Genomic DNA, 10,826 nt, shown 5'->3' with positions numbered 1-10,826 from the left:
CCCCCCCCCCCCCGCCCTCATAAAGCAGGCACAGGCCTGTGAGCCAGACGCCGTTCCGTCCTAAGACACAGCCACAAACACTTAGACGTTAGAAGATACTTCAGAAAGGCAGTCATTTGGTCAACGAGTACTGAATCTCAACTTCCCCATGGACCAAAAAGAGAAAGGGTCCTTCTAGGGATTTTTTTTTTGGTGGGGGAGGGGGTGAAATGCAGCTCTGAAGGCTTCAGGGAGGAAGTGACTAAGCCCAGCCCGGCCTCAAAGGAACAGCAGGATCTGAGGTGAAGATGGCCCTGTGGGGGTGGGGGCAGGGCCAAGATTACACCATCAGACAGATCCTAGGGCTGATGCAAGAAACAGGCAGGGCACCTTGGGGGATTGACCACCAGGTAGCCGGCTAAGCTGGGGCAGGGGGGAGGGAGGGGGCCCCCTGAGGACCGGGCTGGCCCCAGAGGGCCTGGACAGTGGGCTGTGGAGATCGTTCAGGGCTCTTGAGCAGAGAGACTGGGGTGTGGGGGACAGACCTCCCCCCACCCCCCCAGAAGGAGGCCACTAGAATCAGTTGGGATGGAATACCACCAGAATGAAAATGTGGCTGTCTCTGACAGAAGGGACTGTAGGACATCCTTCATCTTTTCTAAGCTTATTTTTCTACAACGTGTGTGCTTTACTCATATAATCTGAATACAATTAAAGTTTTTTAAAAAGTTAATTTAAAACGGGACAATACTAGTTATAATTGACTGAACCTCTTGGGTTTGGGGTGGGTGCGGGAGCAAGGGAGAGAGACGTGACCCTGAAAAGGAGCGGCACTCTTAGGACCCAGGCCCCTGTTTGAGAGGGCACTGAGCAAGCTGCTATCAAGAGGTGGTGGTGGCAAGAGACGCCCAAGAAAATATCTAGGGACCATAGAGCGGGTGGGTCAGAGGAAGGCCCGGAGAGGCACCTGAGAGATTTCTGCATTTCAGAGACCCCTGTGCTGTGTACAAAGCCAGGGGCTAAAAGGGACTTCGGAGCCACCCTGGGATTGGTACAGAGGCCAATCTCTGTCCCTGGGGGTCTCAGGCACCACCGCCCCCTCGCCCCCCACCCCCACCCCGGGGCAGAATCTATCTTCCTAGATGGGAGGCGTGGGAAGATGCGCCCAGGATCTGAGGAATGCCCTGGAGGAAAATTTGTGCAGTGGGGATTTACTGAGAAAAAAAGCAGCAGGACCAGGGACTACGGGACTGCGGGTTTCACAACTTCATTCTTAACGCTGATTCCCATCATTGAGTCCAGGGGGAAAATCCCAGGCAAACTATTCTGAATGTGTGTTTTGGGGGGCAGGGGGGCGGGGATAGCAAGAAGGAAATGATCGTTCTGAAGAAAATCCCTGTGAACCGCGTTACCAGCTGTATTTCCCCAAGGGGGAAGAAAACCTTGCCCACTACCTACAAGGAAGGCTGAGGGCACTTTTTTTCCTTGCCCTCAAGGGTGATCCCTGGAGTTGGGCCTAAGTGAGGGGAGGCCCTTAGTAGGCCTCCCAGAGAGGCCTAAGGATTCTCTCTTTAAGGAAGACTTTGATCCAACTTAGGGGGATATAGTTCCATCTGTGCACAGAAATCCCCACAAAAACAGCAGTCTTTATAGTAGTACTTTTGGGGGGGGGAAAAAGGTTCCGTACTACATGGGAAGCACCCAGCCCATGTGGTCCTCTCCCATCCGTCCCCTAGACCCATGGCCCCAGCACTGAGGAGAGGTAAGAGAGCATCCGATCTCATCCAGACAACCGGACAGACGGTGGCACTGGGTGCCCGCAAGTCTTCTTGTGAACCCCACCCTCCCTCAGACTCCTCTCCCTTGCCCTGTTTTGTGAAGGTCCGAGAAGCAGACATTTAGCAGAACCTGGGGCTCTGGCTAGGAGGGGGCTGCACCCGAGCCTCCTTCCTCTGAGAGGCAGGCCCGGAGCACCAGCAGCAGTCGGGAGAGCGGGCCACTCCCGGGGGACACAAAGTAAACAGCCAGGCTGTGGGAGCTGCGTTTCCTGCTCCAGTCGCGCTGTGGCCGGCTCCTGAGCTCAGCAAGCCCGTTCCTGTCCCGGCTGGCACCACAGAGACACGGGGCTCTGTCTTCCCTTTCAAGACGGAGAAGGGAAGCCGGGCAGAGGCCATGCAGCAGCTGGGCTGGTAGACGGAGAGGCCCAAGCCCCCTGCCTGCTCCCATTTCCTCCACAGAGAGAAGCGCAAGGTGGCCCTCTCCTCAGCCTGAGGCACCTTCCAAGTCCCCAGGGTCATGTGTGTCGGGAGGGGGTAGAAGTCAGTGTGGCTTCAGGGTTAAAGGGTAGCGCAGAGACACTCCTTGGGGTTGGGGTGCGGGGGTGCTATGCTTCTCAGGCCTTCCGGATCTTGTCTGAGAAATGGGCCCCCACCAGTGCAGGCTGCCCAACTTTTTTTTTTTTTTTTTAAAGATTTTATTTCTTTATTTAACAGAGAGAGACACACAGTGAGAAAGGGAACACAAGCAGGGGGAGTGGGAGAGGGAGAAGCAGGCTTCCCGCGGAGCAGGGAGCCCGATGCGGGGCTCGATCCCAGGACCCTGGGATCATGACCTGAGCCGAAGGCAGACACTTAACGACTGGGCCACCCAGGCGCCCCAGGCTGCCCAACTTTTCTCCCACTGGGTGTCAGCGGGGGCTTGGGAAGCCCCCGTGGAAAACGGAGCCCTGGAAACCTCAGGCAGCAACTTGGGGAAAGGCAGAGTCCGAGGGTGAGGGCGAGGAGTGGGACAAGCCTGCACCCAATGCTGACAAGACGAAACCGTCCCCTGCCAGCGAGGCCTGCAGCTTTCATTTTCTGGGTCTCTCCCCAGAGTGTGGCAGGCCAACTTTTCTGGGAAGTTCTGTGCTGGATGCCTCCCTCCCGGCTCTGGAGCCTTAAAGCCCTGCCCTCCCCCTGGGGAAGGACGACGAGGATGAGAGATAGGGCTTGTCACCCTGTGAGGCGGGAGGAGGAGGGGAAGGTCAGTGTCTCCTTTTCCTGGCCCAGCTAGTTCTGACCCCAGGAACCACCAGCCAAGGCTCTGTTTGCAGCACTTTCGTCATAAGAAAGAAGGGAAAAAGGGTGAACATTTCCCAGACACTTCATCCTTTAGAAAATTCCCCTCTAGCTAATGCCAAGGGAGCAGGCTGTGGCCTGAGTTATTTACACGAAAATAGGGCAGAAAGGAGGAGGCAGAGGATCTCCCAGAAAGTCACTTGCTCTGGCCGGAACACGATGGTTTCTCCCACCTCAGGTCATGACCAAGAATCCAGGCTTGCCCCAGGCAAGTCTCCAAACCAAGCCCTTTCCCTGGAAGCTGCCAGGCTGGGTGGGCATCCTGTGGGAGCAGGTTCAGCCAGGCTCTGGGGCAGCTGCTGGGGTGGGGGCTATGGGGGGGTGGGGTGGGCAAAGGCTGACTCAGGAACACCTGCTGGGGAAAACCAAGACTCACCCAAAGGACATGGCCTTCCCGGCCTGGCTGCTGGACCCAAGGGGCTTCTGCTCAGGATACTGGCCCTGCAGGCCTATAGGTGCCCACTCCCTGCCTGGGACGCCAGGACCCAAAGCAGCCGCCTTTGCTTTCACCTCTCCATGCTCACAGGCCCTGGGGGGGTGACTGCCCGGGGTGGGGGGGGGCCCTGCCTTCAATCACAATCTGGCTGGGCTGCTCTTAGCCCTGTCCAGAGGGCCTGCCGATGGACTCCAGGGGGAGAATTCTGCCTGTGGGTCCACTCAAGGGTTTTGTTTCTGTCCGACACAGATGCACGCACACATGCTGAGGGTCAGCTCTAGAGCCAGTCCGGGCCGGGGGAGACTGGAGCAGCACTGGTCTGTCTGCCTTGGCACATTTCAGACCCAAGGCTAGAGCGAGGCCTCCATGAATTCTTTTTCTTTTCTTTTTTTTTTGTTCAAAATCAAATTTAAACCTACAGTACCACTTCACAGTGCCCCGACCCAGCAGGGCTCCCAGAGAGGCCTAATGATTCTCATTTAGCGCAGATGTGGAAGCTGAGCGTGGAGAGATCCCGACTGCATGACCATCTCCAATAAGGGTTAGGTCTGAAGCAGATGTCTGTACTCTCTCCCTAAGGCTTAACAAGTTCCGTGTGTGTGTGTGTGTGTTTGTGTGTGTGTGTGTGTATGTATTTTCCATAAAAGGCATTTAACTGGAGACACCCTCTTTCAGAAGGAACAAGCTCCGTTTGCACTGCCCAGCAGAGGCCCGAGGGCCTATCAGTGGCAGGATAGAGAGGATGAGGCTGCGCCCCTAGGAGGGGGAGGGGGGGCCCCAAGCCTGAGCCCCAAGGGCATGGTACTCTGCCACAGGATGGGCAAATAACAACAACAATAATTAGTAATGAGTAATCCTGAGGTAGGGCTACTTGGAGGCCCCAGGCCAAGAGCCTCAGGCTGGTGGAGAGAGCCAGACCTCGTCCCACTGGTTATGGCCACAGAACACAAGATGAGAGGAGACCCGTCCTGGAGTGTGGCACCTGCCATCATCTCTAGGACGCTATTTCTTCCCTGTGCCCATAAAGGAGACTCTGACCAGGAGGGGTCATCGACCGGAAGTCCTCGCAAGAAGATGACAAGGATGCACGACCGATAATTAGGAAATGAGATGGTGACACAAGGCCTCTCCCTAGCCTAGGCTCCCTGAAGGCACAGAGCACAGAGGCCAGGGAGCAGATGTCACAGGCAGGGCCTGCCACACTTACCCTCCGGCTTACAAGGCCAGACACTTAATTCCGTAAATGAAAGTGCCTGTTTGGGCACGGGGGTGAGTGGAGCCCTCAACATGGACTAGGGATGAGACCAATCGAGGGTGATGGGAGACAGGCTGGCAGAGTCTGCAAAGGAACAGGACTTCTGGCTCAGCCGCTGGCGAGGAAGTCGGCTCTCGGGTCCCATCTGGGCGGCCAGGTAGGTAGCATCCATGCAGCCCGCTGAGGGACCTCGAAGGCCCAGCACGGGCCCGCCGGCTCCCATCCTGCAGAAGGTGCGCCCTGCACCTGCACTTCCAGATGCCCGGACAAAGTGAGTTCAGAGACTCCAGACCCTGAACTCCAGACAGACAAAGAGATTCTCTTTTAAGCTTTATCTCAAACTTGGGATTGACCCCTGCGCAGCCGTGGCCCCTGCTCTTGGTACTGAGGATGAGGAGGGAACGAGGAGGCCCTGGCACAGTGGGGCGAGGATGGGAAAGAGATGGAGCTGGGACAAAGGCAGGAAGGCTGAGGGGTTTTAGTTCTGTGGATCTGCTGCAGGGAGGTTATCTCAGAGCATCTGACCCATTCCTGTGTCTGCTGGTGGGAGGAACGAGGGGTCGCGGGCAAACCTTTGCTAGAGTGCTCCCACCCAGCCCACCCTTCCTTTCTGGCTTCCTGCTGGCCGTGGGGGGTAGGGGAGATGACAAATCAGGACTGGCTGGCTCTTCCTGCTCCTCCAGCTGGGACTAGAGACCCTGACCACAGGGGGATCTGGACTGGAAGCCCAGCTTTGCCGACTACCCAGAGAGGGACCAGATTCTCAGTGCAAATGTTTGAGAGTTTAGGACTGGCTGTGCATGAACACATCAGTATGTGGGTGCTGGTGCTGGACGGACCCATTGAAACCAGCCAGGGTGTGGGCATGGGCACCCTCCCGGGGCTGGAGAGCCTATGGAGAATACTGGCTTCCTCAAAAGCCATTTCCTCAATAGCAATGGCTTCTTCTCTTTCTTATCTTTCTCACTCCCTGAACCGTCTCCTGGTGTGCTGGCATGGGAGGACCCCGGAAAGCACTGAGTCCTTATACTTCCTATAGATATCACAGCATAGGGCCATTGCCCATGGCTACAGACCAGGCTATGGGCATCCAAGGTTTCTGGGTACCCAGGATCCTGCCCCCTCCTTTGTCAAGAGTGTTGCAGCCCCCGATTCCCTATACTCCATGGTGGTGACTTCAGCCCTGACTCTGGGGGAAGACATGTGACCCGGGCTGGCCACTGTATGCCTGTCGATTTGATTGGCTTACAGATGAGCATATGATCCAAGCCAAGCCAATGAGACTCAACTCTGGGATTCTGGTTAGGACTCTAGGATAAAAGATCTTTCTTTCCCCCACTTCCCTAGGGCTGCTAAGGGAAGGACATAGCCTGGAGTTTCTCAGGACCAGCAGGGAAAGCCTGCCTGGGAATACACCAAAGGGCAGAGCTGAGAGATGCAGAGAGAGGTGTCATGCCACTGCTCAGCTCCTGGTCCAGCTGAGGCTGATGGGCTGTTCCAGGACCTTCCAGGATATGTGTCTGTGTTTCTGTTACTACAAAGTCCTGCCAAAAATGGGAGAAGGGACCAAAAAGGCAGTGAACAGAAGAGCAGTTGAGAAGGCCATGGCTTGCCTGGCAACTGCTCCTCCATCTGGGAAGTGAGTGAGGGACCTCACACACCCTTCCTCGGTCCTCCTTAGGTGCATGGTGGGAGCTTAGCCCAAGCTGCTTAGACGCAGCATTTAGAAGGCACTGTCCCTGAGAAGGTATAGCCCGGGAAAAGAGACAAGGTGGGGCAGGGCTGGGTGCAGGACAGGTGGGCAAGGGTCCCTCCCAAAGGCTGCACCTGCCAGGGCACCCATTTCAGTGGGAGCCGTGGGACACTGCTGAGCTAGACTCTGGACCCGATCCTCAGAGACAACTCTGTTTAGGTGTGTGAAGCAACGTGTGGACAGGCCATGGGTTAAGTGAACAGACTGTAATGACCACGGGAATCCAAGGACAGGGGAGACAGGCCAGGCATTGCCAGGAAGAAGGAATAGCAGGAGCAAAGAGAATGGAGGCTTGACATCTCACATTTCCCATGACATCTGGGAAAGATGTCCGCTGCCTGGAATCAAATGGTGCCAAATGGTGTGGTTTGATGTGCGGGAGAGAAGCTGTGGGGATGAAGTAGGGCCCCCTGACAGAGGGGCTGAACGTGGATGTGATGGGCACTTAGGACTGCCTTTCCCTAAGTAAGAATGGGAGGAAGACAATCACAGGGCTGTCCAGGAGGGCTCAAAGATGAAGAGAAGGACTGTCAGGCCAGCCAGTGTCAGTATTAGGTGAGTTACCTGGCATGGAGCAAGGGCTGTGCCTGGGGGAGGTACCCCCAAGAGTCCCAGGATGACTGGGCCTGGAGCAGAGAGCTCAGAAGCTGCCTAAAGGATCCAAGCCTGCTCTCTCTGGCTCCACTCTGTCACTTCAAGCCCTGCTTGCAAAGAAGCCAGGGTTCCTGGGACCCAAACACAGCTAGTCTGGGCCTGGGCCCCATGTGGCCTTCAGCTGCTCACAAGTACCCATTCTGAAGAGGCTCGGCGGCCTACGAGGTGGGTGTGACCCGGGGCTGGTGCGTGGATCTCCCCTTGGGGTCAGCTTCCCAGAGGCCATCTCTTTGAGGTTTATTTCAAAAGATGTTTGATGTTCCTCCTTTTGGAGGAAGGAAGAAGGAACCCACCACAGACCAGGCGAGAAGGAACGCAGGATTCCTGAATATCTATTTTCTGTTTCTTCAAGCCAGTTCCTTTCTTCCCAACCCACCTAATCTTGCCCTGACTAAGGTCTCCGGCCCTGAGGGCAGGACTCCCCCTCAGGTGCAGGGAAGGGGCAGGATATAAGGATAGGCACTTGCAGGTGAGATGGCGGAGGGTACGGGGAGAGGGAGAGGCCCCCGCTCCAGCTGGGCTTCTGGCTGACGTGGGGCGAGGGGCCTGTTCTCCAGCCAAGCCTGAGGGAGTATGTCCCTTGGCTGGTGTTGAGTGCCAGCGGGAGAGGGCAGAGCCAGGCACGGAGCTGCCAGGGCCTCGAGGCACCCTCCCTGCCCACTCCCCACAACCTCCCAAACCACACCCCAGTGGCTTCAGCGGCTCCTGGCAGGGTCACCAGACGCAGGAGCAGGCCAGTCCCAGCCACAGCAGGAGCAAAAGCCATCAGACTTGTCTGTCAACTCTATTAACACGAGGGCACGCCACAAACACATACAGAGATACACACAACACATGCACGCAGACACACACGCACTCATGCAGACATGTGCGCACGTGCACACACACACACGTGCGTGTGGCGGGCCCGCAGCCTCTGCAGAAGATGTGCAGAGATCCAGGAGTGAGGGGCAAAGGAGTTTTTTCAGTGGGGCAGAGTTTGTTTACCCCAGAGCATCACCCAAGTGTGGAGTACTCACCCGCCCCCGCATAAAAATCAACTCTTTACACACGTACTTCTCCAACACACAAGCCATCCCCAAGCCTCGGAAGCACGGAGCTGGACAGCACGCGGTGTGCACAGTGAGGAAGCTGATGGGAGCCACCTGTGGTCCCCAGGCTCAGTCTGGGTGGTGGGGCCTGGAGGACCATCACAGATGCAGAGCCCTCAGTGGGTCCCACGCTGCCTGTCCCATGAGGACACTCATCAGGTTGTGTGGAAGACATGCCCTGGAAGACGGAGAGACAGGAACCCAGCTCCTGGTGCCTCAATGCAGCCCCAGCTCTGGGACATCCCCCTTTGTGGACCTCCATTTTCTTCCCACACGACGCTTAACTTCCTCAAACTTCCCAGATTTAACCAAACTGGGGAAAAACGCCCCATCCCACCATAACGATCCTGGTTCTGTAGACCTTCCGAATCCCCAGGGGGAAAAAACATGGAACAAAAAAGTTCCTTCATTATAGCAAAAGGCCTGAGGAAAAGCAAGAAACAACAGGAAGGTGAGCACATAGAAACAGAACATACAATGGCGGGTCTAACAAGACCAAAACATCAAGAATCTCAATTAAAGTGAATAGGCCAAGACTCTGAGATTGGGCAGAATATAATTAGACAAAATCTGGCCCAAGACGGTTCACGCAAGCCACCGAAAAGGAGACTCCTGGTTCTGGGTTGGAAGGCTGAGGAGACAGTAGCAAACCACATCCAGTTACACGTTTGTCTGCAGAGCGGTCGAAGGACAGGCTCACACGGGGCCTGGGACAGCCCTGGTCTCTTACAGAATGGGATCCAAGGACCCAAGGAAGCACTGGGAAGCCAGCTCTGCAGCAGCCTCCTGCATTAAAACAACCTCTCCACCTCTCTCAGCTGAATGGGCACCTGCCTCCCGACAGGCTGTCTCAGACCCTGGCGCTTACTCTGACTTAGATGTTTATTCTCCTCTGGGAGAGCCCCTGCTCAAACCAGGCGAGCACAGGGCCCCCGATAACCACCAAGGGGGCTGAGCCACCATTTCTTTATCAAAAGCGCTTGAAAATGCTGAAAGTGTTCTCCTCGTCTCGCCAGGAAGCAGTCTTAGACTACATAAGCTCCGCCGTGATTTGCTAGGACACTTTGTGCTCTGACCCAGCTCGGACAAACAGCCGGTCCAGCCCCCCTGCAGGGCTGCAGCGGGACCAGCTTGCTGCTTTTGTTGCTCTTGGTGGTTAGCTTTCCCAGGCAGGAATCTCACCAGCTTATAATTATAATTACAAACAATGTGCTGTGATTGGTTCTCTCAGGAGCAGGTAAGGCTTCTGAAGTCAAGGACCTCCAACACAAGAAGTGCAGGCCATAAACCCTCGTGGCCTTCGTGAAACAAGGACTTTCAGAGACAAGGGGGCTGACACATAGAGGCTGGTCAGAGGGCATGCAGAGGGAGAGGGTTCTGGAAACCGGGTAGGAGAGTGGACGGCCCGAATGCAGTGGAAGAAGAGACTTCAGAGAGGGAGAGAGGAACTCAAATCGCATTCATTCCTTTGTTCATTCATTCACTTATCCAGCGCCCAATATACCAGGGCTATGGAGAGGCCCCCATGCTGTGCCCACGGTGTAGCTGGGGAGACCCACCAGTAAAGGGTCAACTGCAAAGCCACAGGATCCGTGCAGAGAGAGAGTCAAGCCCTGGGCACCAGACAGCAGCTCACCCAGCCCCAAGGGAGGGCAGGCCAGGGAGGGGAAGAAGGCTGGGAGCTTCCTAGGAGAGGGAGGAGACTGGGCAAAGGAGGAGGTGGGGAGAACAGGGGGAGGGGAGCCTGGCAGAAGTGTTTATCTGCAGGGCTGGAGGAGGGCTATCACCCAGCTTCTCACAGGAAGTCTCCCAGACAGGGGTGAGCAGGGCCTGGCGGATGGGGCTCAGCACGGCCGCCCTAAGGGCTGGGAAAGCCCTATTTCCTCCAGGCCGCGCTGCCTCGGGCCAAGCTCACTCTGGCCTTAGTTTCCCCACTGCCCCTGGAGGGAAGGAAGGCAAAGACTTTGAGTCCTAGGGATGAAAGTCTCAGCCCAGGCCCAGACCACCACTCCCTGTAAAACAGGGCGGGTGACGCCGCTGCTCTTTTTGGCTGGTGAGTAGCCTGATCACCTTTGAAGATGAAACATGCTCGGGCCTAATGAGGAGTCAGTTGGCCAAGGTGGGAGCAGGGCTGGGCTGTGGGAGCCCGGCACCTGCCTCACCTGGCCCTAGCACCCGCCCAGGGGAACAGAACGCTTCCCATTTCTGTGCAGACCCCCATGCCCGCACCAGCCCCACCTCCTCCCCTTCCCCAGACCAGGGCCCTTTCCCTCCTCTGCTCCTGGCTACCTCCCTGTCAGGCTGGGACCGATCCTAGGTGAGCAAGAGGGGCAGCCAAGGCCTTGGAGAACTGCCTTGGCCTCACGTGCCCCCTTCACTGCCCTGGGCGGGGCCCACACCCTACGCTTTTGGGACACCCTGCCGAGACACACTGAACCCTCCATGTTTCCAGGCCACATGGGTCATTTCCAATATGGTAGCTGACCAGGGGGACACAGCTTCCTTTACATGCATGAGAACAGTGCTCAGAATAAAGGACACC

At 56.5% G+C, this 10,826-nt stretch overlaps 1 protein-coding gene across 3 annotated transcripts in view; it reads right to left on the bottom strand.

The window, feature by feature from the left end:
- The window catches only part of FAM178B (family with sequence similarity 178 member B), a 116,477-nt gene that overhangs the window by 2,821 nt on the left and 102,830 nt on the right, over positions 1–10,826 (bottom strand). The window lies entirely within an intron of this gene.

Source organism: Leptonychotes weddellii, chromosome 10 (genome assembly GCF_054177405.1).
Source record: "Leptonychotes weddellii isolate Sample4059 chromosome 10, ASM5417740v2, whole genome shotgun sequence".
NCBI classification, from domain to species: domain Eukaryota; kingdom Metazoa; phylum Chordata; class Mammalia; order Carnivora; family Phocidae; genus Leptonychotes; species Leptonychotes weddellii.
This window is presented reverse-complemented; position numbering and strand designations above follow the sequence as displayed.